Source organism: Eublepharis macularius, chromosome 12 (genome assembly GCF_028583425.1).
Source record: "Eublepharis macularius isolate TG4126 chromosome 12, MPM_Emac_v1.0, whole genome shotgun sequence".
Lineage (NCBI taxonomy): Eukaryota > Metazoa > Chordata > Lepidosauria > Squamata > Eublepharidae > Eublepharis > Eublepharis macularius.
In genome coordinates, this window is record NC_072801.1 from 70,151,662 (window position 1) to 70,168,935 (window position 17,274).

The window sequence follows — 17,274 nt, forward strand, 5'->3', positions numbered from 1 at the left end:
AAGCATGCACCAATGCCTGCCCCCCCCTTCAACCTGCCAGAATCAGGAGCAGAAAGGGTAAAAAAGCCCACTGCCCACCTTCACCTGTCAGGATCATGCACAGAACAAGAGGCAATGCCTGTTTCTTCCTTCAACCAGTGGGGAGCAGGTGGCAATGCCCACCCCCTTCACCCAGCTGGGATAAGGCTTATCCCAGCAATGTCTGCCCCACTTCACACAGCTATAGTCAGGCACAGAACAGGAGGCAATGCCCCCCCTTACCTGGCATGTATCAGGCATGGTGACTGAAAAAGAGGGCTACACGGGAACCAGACCTACCAAAAAGGAACCCAAAATCCCTGTGTACAGGTTTCATATTTGTGTACACGGGGGATTTTGGATTCCTTTTTGGTATGTGTCAGGCATGGAGCAGGTAGCAAAGCCCACCATCCCTTTACACGGCTGAGATCAGGCAGATCAGGCATGGAGCAGATGACAATGCCCACCCCCCTCCTTCGCCAGCTGGAATCAGTGACAGAGGAGGATCAAATGCCTGCCTGCCCCCCCTCCCCTTTCTAGAGCCCATTGTATTTTTCCCCCACAACGGGCTTTGTTGCTAGTTTTAAATATATTTTTTTTAATGCACATAGTCATGTATGAACTTTGAATGAACAGTGAGCATTTCTGAATGATTTCTGTGCCATGAGAGGATATTGTGGGGAGGCAAAAGCCATTTCTCCACAGAGACATTATCACTGTCCATCTATTCTTTTGACTGTCTCCAATGCATATTTTGAATATCTCTGAAGGCTGAACTATATGTTACAGTTTTTGGTGAGTTGGTTCTTGATTCCTCTGACCGAACCAATTTCTTTGCAGTCATACAACAGAGGGAGCCCTTTTTGACTTAGAAGTGGCATAGGAAGAAGAGGGGTTTTCCCCTCCTCTCTTCCTATAGCTAAAACAGCACCAGTAGGGCCATAACTTTACATCACTTTGAAGCAGCACGTGGAGCCATCTGATCATGTGCCACTCCAAAATTACATAAACAACTCCCTGCCGGGGGCATTCCAGCTTCAGAAAATAGTGTAGGGGGTAGAAAGGAGCCCCTCTTTCCCCCACACTTCAGTTCCAAGCCAAAAGGGCTCCTTCTAATCTTCAAAGGAACCTTTTTATGCAGCTGGACTCAACTTGCTAAAAAATGTAATGCATAGTTTGGCCCTGAAGGTCTGGAGTTTTCCTCCAATGAAGTTCCCACCATAACACTGGGTCAATGACTGGTAACTTGTCTGTTTGCCCCTACAAATCTCCTCACAGCTGACTCAGAACTACCGCTGAACAACAGTTTGAAAGCCTGACCCACAAAAATGTCCTCAGTTTCACACTGTGTAAATTGAACATTCCTGTGTGTATTTGACTGTTTATTATTGGAAGAGTGTGGTGTAATTTTGAATTAAGTGGATAAAAGCAGAATCAAAAAGGTGGTGGGGGAATTCCTTACTGCTTCACCTAGGAAGACAATGTTGTGGAGTAGTTAGAGTGTCCAATTAGATTACTAGACCTGCATTCATGATTTTCCTGACAATCTTATTATATTGAAACTGACCCAAGGTTACTGGCGGAACAAAATAAACTATTAAGAAAGACAGCTACAAAAACAAGTGCCTCGCTTGCTCATTCGTTCCAGCCCCAGAAATCGTCTTTTCTTGATGCAGGATTCATATCGACCATGCTGATCACAGCAGCGACCTCTTGGGTGACAATGACTAAGAGACAAAATCTCAAAGAAACTTGTTCGGCCAACATTGCTTCCTGGCCCAATGAATGTCATTGAATCTAACCTGTGTTTTACCTGGATTTTACCCTTCACTCTGTGGGCCAAGCTACAAGTGACGAATGGCACTTGAATGGCAAGTGTATTTCTCCCTGTGCACTTGCCCTCCACTCAATCCACTTGCCAGGCAAGTGTCTTTCGTCATGTGTAGCTTGGCCCTCAGATATCTGAAATGACCAGTCTGCAAAGCATAAACCAAGACAGGCCCTTGCATTTACAGAGAATCACCACACACCCCACAAGCACAATTAGAGATGGCTTGTGGCGCATTTGCTAACTTTCGGAACGCATTTGCAAAGTAGCTGCTTATAAGCTCAGATGGTGATCCCAGCAGAGACACCAGCTTTTCAGGCTCTCAGGGCCAAGCTACACATGACGAATGACACTTGAACGGCAAGTGGATTGAGTGGAGGGCAAGTGAACAGGGAGAAATACACTTGCTGTTCAAGTGTCATTCGTCATGTGTAGCTTGGTCCTCAGATATCTGTTGCCTTTCAAACACTAAAGCTTAATCATATCTACAAATAAAGAAACAGTTGGCAGCAGAAGACAGATACTGGAACATCCAAAGTACAGCTAACAGATGAAGGTGTTAGTGGTTAGAACCACCTCCATAATATTAGAAGACTGATGAGTATGGATATGCAATAAGCCACTTCTCTGAATGTGCTTCAAACACTAAACTACTGCCCAAGCAGGCAGGAGATCATGGAAGCTGCTGCCCAAGCAGGCAAGCCAGATTCCACCCAGGAGATGGAAAAGGCAAACATGGGGACAAACAGGCGAGGCCAGCTCATCCCCTCCCATGACCCAGAGGTGTGCTACGGATCCTGATAGAATTTGCCAGCTCTTTGTCTTGCCCTGGAGAGAATTTCTCAATCTTTTGTCTCACCCTGGGAACAACCCAGGCATATGGTTGAGGCCAGCACTAGATCCATCTAATTAGCCTCCCTGCTGGTCTCCTGCCAGTAAGGGGGGGAGTATATGGTACATCTGCCTCCCCATGCTTGAGGAGTTAGAGGTTCACCAACCCACACCTCCACCCTTTTCTTCCCTTGTGTATGGTGGGCAGGGAAAGGGGGAAGGGCGCACCACCTGGAATGTTGAAATCCATGTTGGTACTGAGTTGTATTTAGCTGGTTTTAATTGTTGTAATTTATCTATGATTGTAACCCGCCCTGAGCCTACTTGTGGGGAAGGCAGACTAAAAATCCAATCAATCAATCAACCCCAGTTGTTTATGTGTGTGTGTTTTCACTATTGGTTGTTATTTTTGTGGGACTCCTCATTTGCAGTTTTAATATATAATATTTATTGTTTTTAATGCTGTAAACAGCTTCAAACCTCGTTCAAGGAAGAGGCGATATAAAAGTTGAATGAATGAATGAATGAATGAATGAATGAATGAATGAATGAATGAATGAATGAATGAATGAATGAAACTGTTCTCAGAACTGTGATGTCAATTTTGGAAGTCCCAGGTGTCCATCTTGGAAGCTCACTGGGTAACTTTGTGTTAGGCATTCTTTCTATCCTCATCTACCTTACAAGACTGTTGGGTAGATAACAAAAGCCAAAGGTATAAACAAGTTCACTGCCCTAGGCTCTTTACACAAGCCCCACACTTATAATATGGAGACAGCCACAACTACCTATGTTACATTATTCATTTTTTTGTATTTATCATCTCTGTATCTTGCTTTTGCCACATACAGTTCAGGTATAGCAGCCAGCGTTAAGCTGGCTACTGCTAGGAGACTTACCACTTGTGGAGGGGGGGCTGCTTCACTAACGACATAAACAAATTGCCCCTTGCAAACTAGGCAAGTTGTATAGCATTAGGAAGCTACTGACACATGTACCCAGCTAGCAGTTACTGGAATGACAACACTGTACATGAAGACAGCCGTAATCTATTTATTAAACTATAACTAAAGTCACCTATGCAATGTGTTTTACCCAGCTTTCCCATTTCTTCTTTTTTTTTTTTAATGAAATTTTTATTGGAATTAGAATCATTTAATTTCACATTACAATCATTTCCCGTTTCCCAATTTCTAACCCCCTCCCTTTCCCCCCTTTTTTGTAGACTTCCAACAGTTTTCCAACCCTTTGTCCCTTTTCCCTTACTCATTTTAAATTCATCTATCTAACAAACATATATTTTCCCTTTAATCTAAGCAATAATTCTTTAACTATTTTTGACACTCTGTACCCTGTCTTTAAGTCCCTTCTTCCGTATTAGACAAACAATTTGTCCCTTTTTTCATAATTTCATAATTTCCTGGTTTCAAATATTTCTATAAACCATATACCATATAGACCATATAATCCGTACATTCATATAAGTCAACCAATTTAACTTATATTCTGTATATTACTTTTTCTACATATCTTGTCTTCATTCTACTTTAGTTATATTTAATTATATTATTAATTCCCTCTTTCATTAATTATACATCTATATAACTATCATCAAAAGTTATCAATCAATTTGATACATATATTTCTTCAGGTAGACTTATTCAGTTTAACATGTTACACGTTTATACCAAAAACAACATTAATTAGTCGGTCCTTATAGTTAGTTATTTTCTATTTCTTTCCCATTTCTTGAGTGCTTTGGTTCTGAAAGAGTGATTGACGGAATGTCACCCTGTAAGTTGGCAACACTCCGCAACTCATTCAACCATCTGCCCGCTACATTATACTGATTCTGCCCAGCAAGTTATTTCAAGGATTACTTAGATACTATAGGAGAATGCAAAGTGTGCTAGACATCTGAAATATGCTGGCCACAAGAAAATCAAAGCGATAGCATCTAATAGTTCCACATTTGGCACTTGGCTGCATTATTGAGGATTGTGTTGAATAATCAACATGGAGAAAGGTAGGGCAAGGAAAGGTGGTGGGAAACCATCGCTGTTATAGAAAATCTAAGTGTTTTAAACAGCAAGGAGGCCTCTTGGGGTGTTTTCCTTTGATTCTTGAAGCTCTGTCACATGGAGGATGAGCAAAGCATGCATGCATCCCAGATTTTGGAGGCAGAAGTGGTGGTGGAGGAGAGCATGCAGATGTTACACATGGCCATCTGCCAAAATGACCTGACAGCTATCAATCCAGAGAAGATCAGTGGATAGTTTTCTGGGATCTGACCTCAGTGAGTGTTCCCCTTTGCACTCCACTCACTTAATTTGGATTCTGCACTTGAAAAAGTCTGTGCAGTACAAGCTCTGATCTTGAGGTGATCCCGCCTGTCTTTAGTGGGAGGTTTGAATCAATACTCAGCTTTCTGATTGGACAAAAAATATGAACTTCCTAATTCTGTAGGCCTCCTTGACATGTGGGCCAGAAAGAAGCAAGCTGTTCTCATTTTTTTTCCCAAGCCCAATGCTTGCTGTGGGAAAAGAGGTCCATCTTCAATGACTAAGCTGTTATTCTAAGTTGTTTTGTCTTAAGTGATGTCACAGCAACAGCAGCAGGTTAGGGAGGCAGTTATCTCCCATGTTATTGTCAAAATTACTATTTCCTTCTAGATACTGAGATCAACAATTATACTTTCTGAAAAATGTTATAAAACTCCTCTGTGATGATCAGATCTAGGAACAGGAATTGCTCTGTCAGTTTTATGTGATCTCTTCTTATTTGTGTTTTCTGGTAGGTTTCCTGCAGATCTTTCACTTCACAATTTTAAACAACACACGGCGTGCATCTATACACTTTTCCCAGTAATCCCCCAGTTATGAGTCCAGTGGCACCTTCAAGACAAAAAGGATTTTCAAGGTATAATATTCCGAGAGTCAAAGCTCCCTTCTTCAGATACATATACGGATCCTTAGTGTGAAAACCAAAATTGTATAAAAGAGGTATTGAATTGGATCCAAACTAAAATGGCAATTTCCATGCATTTCCCCTTCCTACTGTAGACCCACCCACACATACACACATCCTACGCCAGGGTACTCTATCCTCCAGAAGCAGCATTTTCAGGAGTGCAGTGAGTGAGAGAAGGCAGGAAATGTCTGTTCCACTGTGAGAGAATGTTGTCTGGATCCAGCCATTATCATTTTTACCATCTTAATCCTCTGTGATCTTTTCAATATTGCCTCCTTCTGCTATTTCAGATTTTCCCCTCTAATTTCTTTTTTTAATTGTGAATTTCAGGGTTCTTTGCACACTTGGGTACTGTTTACCACAGAAGGAGATATTTCTATATAATGTAGAAAGATACAGATGGACAGAAAGGACCAAAAGGAATCATGAATCGGAAGGCAGGAGCCCAGCCTAAAGACACTTGCATATTGAACTCAGTGCATCTACACCACCATCTTTCTGTTAAACAAGTTTGAGGCAAAGAAAACAGATACCAGTGAGATAATGCTGTAAATGGAACAGGATCGTCTGTATTTGGAGGGGATTTTTTTAATCAGGATGCTGCTGATAATAACTTTACTGCTAGTATTGCCATGTCCTACAGTATGTGAGATGTCTTCTATTAATTGCACCACAGATGACGATCCCATTCCTATTTCTTATGCCTTTTATCAGCCAGGGGCCTACGTTGTTGGTGGAATTGTCTCCCAGGTATTTCACACGAGCGACCCACCCTCCTTCACAGAACAGCCCACCCTATCTTTGATTGAACCTGTGTAAGGGGATTTTATTTTTGTACTTTCTATGGCAGGTTGAGATTATGACAGGTAAGTCATGAGAGGGAGTGCAGGAAGGGTGACATCAGTGCTTAATTCTTGTTGCCCCTTCTTACATGCCCAGGGTAATGCCGATTGCTACCTCGGGGTCAGGAAGCAATTTTCCCCAGGCCAATCTGCCTAGGGATCCTGGAGGTGTTTTCCCATCTTCTGGGCATGGAGCAAGGGTCTCTGGGTGTGTGTGGAGGAGGAGGTAGTTGTAAATATCCTGCATTGTACAGCGGGTTAGACTAGATGACTCTGGAAGTCCCTTCCAACTCTATGATTCTATGACAACTCAGAACAGTTTGTTGAGCAACGCAGTTCTTGCACAGCAATAGATTTAATTTAAAGGTGAAAAATGGAGGTCATTGAGGTTGCCAATGTTGGATGACTTTAATTGCCAGAATGGGAGGAGGGAGAGGGAAGAAGGCCATGGACTTAGATCTACCTCATGTAGTAATTGTAAGACGGAGATGGTCCGTCAGGCGTATGGTTGAGGCCATCAGGGTTTCCACCAAATGAGCCTCTCTCCCGGTCTCCTCTATGTCTGTAGGGGGTATTGACCATCTACCCCCCCCATATATGAGCAACCACACATGGTTAAGCTGTACCTCCACCTCCGTTAGATGTTATATTGTTTTTATACAGTGAGCAGGTGTTTTATTAGAAAGCTGTGTTAATTTATTGTGATTTTATCTTGTATACTTTATCTTCTGTTGTGACCCACCCCGAGCCCGCTTGCGGGGAAGGTGGGATAGAAATAGAAATAGAAATAATAATGAACAATGTTTTGGAGTTAGGTTTGCGCCATGCCACACTCTTCTCATAGACCTTCCTTCTGCTTTCTCCAGACTGTATGGAATTTAGTCTTAATGCACCTCTCATTTTAGGGCGGGGCCATGGCTCAACACACAGTAAAGCATCTGCTTGGCATGCAGAAGGTCCCAGGTTCAATTCTGGCATTTCCAGTTAAAAGGATCAGGCAGTAGATGATGAGAAAGACCTCTGCCTGAAACCCTGGAGAGCCGTTCCTAGTCTGAGTAAGCAATACTGACCTTGATGAGCCAATGGTCTGATTCAATACAAGAAAGTTTCATGTGTTTTTGAGTTCAATTAAAAATAAGCAGAACTGTGATGTGGGGTAGGGATAGGGGTAAGCGAACAGGGCAAGAAAGAGGGGGAAGAAAATGGGCTGGCATTGTCTTGGGCACTGAATAGGGGGAAATAAGCTAACAGTGTTTACTCTGATACAGAGATTTCTCCCTCTTCCAAAATACTAGAACTCACGAGCATCTAATGAAGGTGATGGGAAGCAGATTCAGGACAAACAAAAGGAAATACTTCTTTATGCAAGAAGTGATTAAGATGTGGAATTCATGGCAAGTGGATGTAGAGATGGCCAGAGGCACTGATAGGTTTAAAAGGGGATTAAGCAGGTTCATGGAGGAGAGGTCATCACTGGCAGTAAACATCTGAATAACAGGGCCAGGAGGCCACATTAGGGGATGGACTCAGTCTCCAGACCCTGTTTATTGGCCTTCTGAAGTAACTTATTGGCCTCTGTATGAGACAGGATGATAGGCTAGATAAAGTGCGGGTTTTGATCCCGTAGAGCTCTTCTGACATTCTTACGTTCACGTCTATTTCTATCGAACAAGTAGCTAGAAAGTTAAAGTTGGCAACCCCGCAGGGAGGATAAAAATTTACAAATGCATTTTTTCCTATAGTCTGTAACTCTCTTTGCAGTTCAATAACAAAGAACTACCAGCATGTCTTGGCATTCCTATTTGCTGTAAAGGAGATAAATGGGAATCTCCAAGTCTTACCAAACATCACACTGGGTTTCCACATCCTCAACAGCTACTATGTTGCAAGGATGACCTACAAGGCCACGCTGAACCTACTTTCCACAAAACAGAGGTTTGCCCCCAACTTCAAGTGTGATGCCCAGAATAATTTGATAGCAGTCATTGGAGGGTTTTTGTCTGAAACCTCCGTTAGAATGGCGACCCTTTTATCCATCTACAAGACTCCACAGGTATGCCAGAGAAAGAAGTATGGCATATGCATAATAACCTTTTAAAAATACATTTTAAAAAATACATAAGCATTTTCTTTCAGCTTGCTTATGGATCATTATCCTCGGTACATGATGAAAAAACGCTGCTCCATTCCTTGTACCAGATGGTCCCAAGTGAAACCTATCAGTACCTGGGGATTATTCGTTTACTGAACTATTTTAGATGGACTTGGATTGGGCTTCTGGCTGTGGATGATGACAACGGAGACAAATTTTTGCAGACAATATTATCAATACTTTCTGACAACAGCATTTGTTTTGCATTCACATTAAGATTACCCAAACTGACTTACATGGAAGAGATGGTAGACTTATTTTTAATGCAGTGGCAAAGGTACTCAGTTCTTATGGACAGAAAAGCCAATGTGTGTTGTGTATATGGAGAACCTCCAGCCATGATCGTATTGAGTATAATGTTGTTTCAGGCACCCATTTTTTCATTACCCACAGTAGGTAAAGTGTGGATTGTTACATCACACTGGGACTTTGAGTCAGTCTCTTTTCAAAGGATTTGGGATATAGAATCCTTCCATGGTGCTTTGTCTTTTACAGTTCATTCCAATCAGCCACCAGGCTTTCAAAAATTCCTCCAGGACATAAGACCTTTCTGGCAAAAAGGAGATGGTTTCATCCAGAACTTCTGGGAGCAGGCATTTAGCTGCTTCTTGATGATGTTTAATATGCAAGAAACAAGTAAAAAAGCCTGCACTGGGGAAGAAAAGCTGGAAAGCCTTCCCGGGCTATTGTTTGAAATGAGCATGACTGGCCACAGCTATAATGTCTACAATGCTGTCTATGCCATGGCACATGCTTTGCATGCCAAGTACATAACCAAATCCAAACACAGAATAACGGACTTCCAGAATGGAAAGCCATGGCAGGTAGTAATACTTGACGATCCAACTCTACTTTTTTAAAGACTAGCACAATAGCCAAAGAAGGACAGGACTATGCATTATAAATCTATTTATTTATATTCTCTAGAATTGTAGTATTCCAGTTTTCAAGTTTGTTAGCTCCCACGATACAATCAAATATTTGTACTTAAAAAAATATTCATTTATTTCCTTTATAGTCAACTTTTGGGGGGAGAGACAAGACAGCTTACACAGTTTGAGAGAAGTTAATATTTTTCTAAGTAGGTTTGCAGGTTTTGGTTCCAATGGTAAAGTTTTCAACGCCGTTTCTGTTATATTTTCTCTTTTAACTTAGTTTCATCACTTTCTCAAGACCATCTCGTTCAACAATAGTGCTGGAGACACTGTGAGGTTTGATGAAAATGGGGAATTGGTGGCAGGTTTTGATGTCACCAACTGGGTAACGTTGGCAAATGGTTCTTTTGTTAGAATGAAAGTTGGACGACTGGCTCCTTCAGACAAAGAGTTAATCCTTAATGATGACCAAATTGTGTGGCATAGAAGCTTTAACCAGGTAAGACTTAAATGGAGATGCTTGCGTCTCTCTTTTTTTTAAAAAAAATCCTTCCTTGGTTTTCAAAGAAATAAATTAAAAGCCTGACATCAAACATGACTTCTTCACCGGCACTTTCTTACTATACCAGTGAATTCATCTCCTATCCCAACATTTCTTGATTTATGACCTGGCCATATGAGGGTTAAGCCAGTTTACATGTTTCCAACAGAAGCAGAATATTTTGATTATACTCATGTTTTGTGCATTGGTAATAAATGAATCATAGGTTTCAACTTTTCTGCCCAATAATCACAGCAAAAGTTATTAACTGCTTGGACCACATGCATGCAAACTGAGCTCTTTGGTGTCATCATGCCATGCTAACCACCTTTTGTAGTCCAGCTGTGACCAAAAGACACTTTTGGAGCTCATTTCCCTTTATGTTCATGGACAGGTGCTTCCTCTTTCTATATGCAATGACTACTACTATCCGGGCTACAGCAGGAAAAAGAAAGAAGGAGAGGAATTTTGCTGCTATGATTGTGCTCCATGTCCAGAAGGAATGATCTCTGATCAAATGGGTAGGCAATGTGTTGAGAAACAAACTTGTCTCATAGGCAGGAAAGAAAAAAAGAAAATCTGCCCAGATCTCCTTTGCTTGGCTTCACCTTCTCATAGGTATAGATTTGCCTACTGTTAAAAGCAAAGACCAAATGGCCAATACAGAAGACAAGAGATGTCAGTCATTCCATTAACATTTCTTTTCAATCGAACTAAAATAAAGGTATTTTTATAACTCTGGTTAGAAGTGGTCATTGGCCCTTACGATATGAACATCTAATTGGGTATGGGAAAGCCAACAGTCACTGAGTCCACTCCTAAGCTCAGAAAGTCCCTCACCATTTCTTCTGTTACGCTCAATCCTCCCAATTTCTCTTATGGCATTATTGATGAGGTTGATAGATACAGGCATCCCATGCTCTGCCGCCTTCCCACCTTCCTCACTGCTGCTTAATGAAACATCAGAGATGTGACTAGGACAGCTTGGGAACAAAGGTTCTCAGCGTGTGCTCAAGAAGGATCAGCCTTCCCTCTTGCTTGTGCACTAGCTTTTCAGCTAGCTAAACTGGCAGCCATGTAACCACCACTATCAACTTCCAAAGCTACAACAAAGGAAGTAGTGAAAAGGAGGAAAGAGGAGAAAGGTGCATGGGGAATTCATGTGTTGGATCCAACCAGTTTTCCCACTAGTGAAAAGGGGAGAGAAGGACCACCAGACCCTCAATGGACAATAAAGGCCGTTATAAGGAAGGGGATGGGCTATGACTGAGTGAAAAAGCTGGAGGGATCGAACCTCCTCTCAATGTGTTATTTCTTTATTAATTTAAAACATCCCATCTTTCCACTCAGTGAGGGCCTCAAGTCTGCAAACAATTAAAAAGATGGTAAAATCGACTTAAAATGGTTGGGTGTGTAGATCAATTAAAACTTAAGGAAGGAGTGTCAGGACCAAAGTAGACATTCACATTTTTAAAGAGTTGGGTTTGTGTTCCCTGGACCCAACTGAGGTTCCTCGCAGGCCTATAGCAGCTGCAGGGAATGGCTGTTAAGTATAAAGGAGAGCCCAAATGAGCTCAGAATGCCATCGCAGGAGGGAAGAAGGGCTCCTGCCTCCCCCCTCCACAGACATTTTCCTACACCAAAACATCACTGGTAGGGGAGTTATTTCCCCATTTTCGCTGGTCCGTGTGGACAGAACACTCCATGTAATCCAGTCTTTGGACAGAACTCTTTAAAAACATCAGCGTGTAGTTTGGCTCTCAGTAAATGACAAGTAAATGAAACAAAAGTCTATCTCCTAGAAAACATTACATTTAATTTTCCTTCCTTTCCTCCCTCCCTCCCTCCCTTCCTTCCAGACATGGATACCTGTGTCAAATGCCCAGAAGATCACTACCCCAGCAAAGATCAAGATCGATGCCTTCCGAAATTTATAACATACCTCTCTTATCAAGAACCATTAGGAGTCATCTTAGCTACAATGGCTATATCTTTCTCCTTGCTGACTGTTATAGTGTTTGTTACCTTTGTGATGAATCAGACTACTCCCATTGTTAAAGCCAACAACAGAAGGCTCACCTACACTCTCCTCATCTCACTCCTGTTTTGCTTCCTTTGCTCCTTGCTTTTCGTAGGACAGCCTGGACCAGTGACCTGCCTACTCCGGCAAAGTACTTTTGGAATCATCTTCTGTGTGGCACTTGCTAGCATTTTGGCCAAAACCGTTACTGTGGTTTTAGCATTCATGGCTAGCAAGCCGGGCTCTGGGATGAGGAAATGGGTAGGGCAAAGACTGGCAAATACTATAGTCCTTTCTTGTTCCTTTATTCAGGTTGGTATTTGTGCCCTTTGGTTAAGCACCTCTCCTCCATTCTCCGATATGGACATGAACTCTCTTACAGAGGAAATCATACTGGAATGCAATGAGGGCTCGGTTCTCATGTTTTACTGTGTCCTGGGCTACATGGGTTTCCTCGCAATTGTTAGCTTTATGGTAGCTTTCTTGGCCAGGAAGTTGCCCGACAGTTTCAATGAAGCCAAATTTATCACTTTCAGCATGTTGGTCTTTTGCAGTGTTTGGCTGTCCTTTGTTCCAACTTACTTAAGCACCAAAGGGAAATCCATGGTGGTTGTGGAGATCTTCTCCATTTTATCCTCAAGTTCTGGCTTACTGGGTTGCATCTTCCCCCCCAAATGCTACATCATTTTGTTGAGGCCTGAAATGAATAACCGGGAACAGATGATAAGGAGAAAGAAATAAACAAATATTACTATTAGGCACTTCATTGGTCATCCAAGCCACAAGGATCTATCTCTATCTCTGTCTCTATCTCTTTCTCTGTCTTTAGCTCTAGCTCTAGCTCTAGCTCTAGCTCTAGCTCTAGCTCTAGCTCTGTCCATATGACATATAATATAGATATGCATACATACATACATATTGTTTTCTTGTTTGCTATGGGTCAACATATATGCTGTTTTGAATGCTTGAAGTGATAAAAAAGTAGAATTTGACTCTCTAGTGAGAACTAATGCTGCATCTACTGAGATTGAGGGGTCATAGAGGGTTTGATGCTGACAGGGAAACACTCATTCTAGTTAACCACAGTTTGGCACTTGAAAGAGAGCTTTGGATTAATGTCAGCACACCAATATGTCATTCTTCTTGGACACTGCCAGCACATGGGGGAGGAGGGCTCTCTTCTTTATGTCTTCAGCAAACTTTGGGGTACTCATTAAACCATCACTCCAATTTTCCCAAGATAGAAAGGAACTTGGCAATATGAAAAAGGAGCTCCAGAACATTCCCCAGAGAATCCATGTAGTACACTTTCTCCAACTAGACCTGGGGGAAAGGTGGAGGGTGTTTTTAGTTTTTCTCTGGCATTGTGACATAATTTTTAATAACATAGAATTCATTAGTTAATTTTAAAGGCTACTTGATAGTGTCCAAAAACTAAGTATGTTTGGGGCAAATAGATATACATTAAGCCATACTAGAAACTGCATCTCAGAGACCTCATCATCGTTCATGGGGTTGCCTTGGGTTTCTACAGTCAAGCACTGGACACATCTCTGTGTTGTAATCTCTGAAGAAAACTGATAGAAAATATTAAACTTGTGCATGGGAGGGTTTTTTCCCCCTTTCATTATTAATTCCAAAAGGTATTGTTTCAATATTGGGTTGAATCATATGGTTTTGTTTACTTATTGTTTAATTTCTTATCGTTTCATTGTCATAAGTCTATTTTGTTATATATTATCATCCGTTTTAAAGGAAGACCACCTCCTACCCTCAGGTCTGTGTACCTTCATGATTTTCCATTCAAAATGGCCAACACTCAGGGGGCTTGCATTCATAAGCTTCCTCTCTTTTGAGGAACCATTAGGAATGGCCTCAGCTTTCCTGGCTATTTTCTTCTCTTTGATCACACTGTTAGCACTTGGTACCTTCCTAAAATATGAGGAGACTCCAATAGTCAAAGCCAACAACTGGAACGTCACCTACATTCTCCTTATCTCTCTCCTTCTTTGTTTCCTTTACTCCTTGTTCTTCATCAGATAGCTTAATGAGATGACCTGCCTCCTTCGACAAACCACTTTTGGCATTGTTCTTTTTCAGTTGCTGTATCTTCTATCTTGGCCAAAACTGTCACAGGAGTGGTTGCTTTCATGGCCTCCAAGCCAGGAAATAATTTTCAGAAATGGATGGGGAAAAGATTTGCACATTCTGCTGTCACTTTCTTCTCTCTTGTTCAAGAGGGCATCTGTGCTGCATGGCTGGGAACTTCCCCTCCCTTTCCAAATCTGGACACACATACTCTGAGCCAATTAATCATAGTGCAATGCAATGAAGGGTCAGTGGTCTTCTTTTACTGTTTCTTAGGCTACCTAGGCTTGCTGGCCACCATCAGCTTCTCTGTGGCTTTCCTTGTTGAGGACTGAGCTGAACAGCAGGGATCAATCGACAAGGAGGAAAAAATGAAGAGAATATTTATTTCTTAGAAATGTTAGAAAAGTATAATTCCAAGGCTCACTGTAGAAAACTGAGACATGTGTGTGTGTGTGTGTGTGTGTGTATACATACACACACATATACATCCCAAACACTTCAACTTTACTTGTTCTGTAGAAACAAGAGAGCTGGCTGAGAACTACCACTGAGAAAGAAAGAGGTTAGGAACAATATTGTCAAATGTGCATAATTCCAGAAGCCTAGTAATTCTAATGCATTCTTCTACATCTTCCTAGTTCTTCATTACTGGCAGTCATTTCAGACATTCTGAGACCATTGAGGAAGCCATATGGATATGTCCATTCTACAATTTCCAATCCTTGTATATCAATCCTACCTGTGTTTTCAAGCAAAGTAAAAGGACAATGGCTTGGATATGGTACCTATGAGGATCACTGTGGTTCAGTGATACATGTTTCTGAAAAGTAATGGCAGGGGTGCACAGTTAACATAGATGACCAACAGTTCAATCGAGTTATGCAATGCTAAGTCCATTGGAATCTACTGGAACCAGATGATCCCATTCCATCTATTTGGTAATGATAATCTGTGCCTGCCACTGGACCTTCTCACCTAAGTCCCATTGTCTTGCTAATGGTTGTACAACAGCAGAAGTTGAGCCCAGTGGCACATTAGAAATCAGGAGGTTTTCAGAAGGGAAAGAAGAAGGGAGCTTTGGCTCTCGAAAGCTCATGCTCAAAAGCTTCCTTAGTGACACTCAGAGCTTCCTTAGTTATACTCAAACAGTATATCTAGTGAAAGGAGCTTTCGAATGAATTTTTATTATTTTCCTAGCAGTGTCTATTTATTAAACAGAAACATCTGAACACTTTCCATGCAGTTTGGATACCCATTAGTGAAATGAAAATGGGCCATTTGACTTCAACCCGGGCCCTGCAGGGATTCCCGACTTTTAGCTTCAGAACTTACATGTTTGTGCATGTGCATGTTTGTAAGGAACTTTCTGTTCTGTTCTGTTCTGTTCTGTTCTGTTCTGTTCTGTTCTGTTCTGTTCTGTTCTGTTCTGTTCTGTTCTGTTCTGTTCTGTTCTGTTCTGTTCTGTTCTGTTCTTTAAGGTCTAAGATTTCAGGACATTGATTGTTTAGGAAGGTTTCTTGCCAGCTTTCAATTAGCTTGGGTTGAAAGTAGATTACCATGCACCTATTGAAAATATTGTTTTCAGCTGTGGAATTCAGCATAATAATCAACTTAGGACTTGTTTTTGATGTCCATGAGTATGTAAAGTGCGTTACTGCTTGACTCTTTAACTTTATTTTACGTTATAGCTCCTGTTGTGATTTATCATGAAAATCCTATCTGATGAAGATACACAGAATGAGAAAAAAATCTAGAAAACTCATTATGTTTATGTTTTGGGACTCAATGTACAAGTTTAGGATGAATAGAACTCATTAATTACCAGCACTGTTGGTTATTGTAACCACAGTGTTGTTGTAACAATATTTTTGTCTTGCACATTGTATATTAGCTTTTTTGACTTAATTGATACATTGTTAAGGGGCCCCTTTCTTTCTCAGTTAGATTTTGCTTTTAACCTTTTTCTTCTTATCCCTTCTGGGTAGATTGCTGCCACCAGGAATTATATTCCAAAATAATTTAAATTTCCCTTTTAATAATGTGCCCAAGTGTCAGGCTGCTTCATGGGTTTATGTGGCCCTGAGGATAGGAACAGAATATATAGGAATGACAAGATATCTTCAAACCCCAATGGCTCTTTCTCTTTGTATATGTGGTGCCTCAGTTCCTGAGGATCTCCTAGATTACACTTTATTTTGTCCTATGTATGTAGAGGCTAGAGCTAAGTTTCTTGCTAATTTGTTAGTGGGGCGCAACTTTACCTCTGATATTGACAAACTAGTTTTTTTTTGTTATCTGATACTGATTCATTTGTCATTAGCAGAGTATCCTTGTTTGCCTTAGCTGCAAAAAAGATTAGGGCCAAGATTGTTTCTTCAGAAAATTAACTTTCTTCATAACTTTCTGGTGTCGCTTCAGATGCTTATAATCGTGCTATATTTTAATACTGGTCTGATCAATTGGTTTTATTAAGGTTCTATTTTAACTGTATTTTATTTTTGTTATTTTAATAACTGTATTTTATGCTTGTATGATAAATTCCTACTTTTACTGTTCTTAACTCTGTATTGTGACGGCCTTTGGCCATATACAATTAAATCTTACTACTACTACTACATATACTCGGGGATAAAAAAACCAAAATAAACTTTTATTTTAGCAGTAAACATACTGGTTTCACTGTAGTGCTTAAGCTTGATGGTTTCAAAGACAGTTCTCAGTTCTTAAAGTTTCCTCACAAGCACAGTCACACAGATCCAAATAGTTTGCTTGCTTCAAATATCAATTTCTCACTCAAATACCCAAAGACTTTCTCTCAAGCACACACACAGTTTGCCTCCTTTAGGTAGAATGAATGGTTTTCTCTCAGACACACAGAATTCAAATTTCCACACAAATTTTCACACAAGCTATATTTCTTTCAGAAATGCTTAAACACACTCAGGCTGCACACAGCTTGCCTGCTTTGCCCAGACTGAATGTTCTTTCTCCACTCTCAGTCTAAAGCTGTCTTCACTCCGCCCCTACTCTCAGTCATCAACCAATCATCTCACTCACTCACCCCTCTCTTTCACCCCCACTCTTCATCTGTACCACAACAAGCATT

The 17,274-nt window shown here is 41.1% G+C and overlaps 1 pseudogene; it reads left to right on the forward strand.

Moving 5' to 3' along the window:
• The first annotated feature begins 277 nt into the window (after positions 1-277).
• LOC129339732 (vomeronasal type-2 receptor 26-like) lies at positions 278-12,962 on the forward strand (annotated as a pseudogene).
• Positions 12,963-17,274: the final 4,312 nt, after the last annotated feature.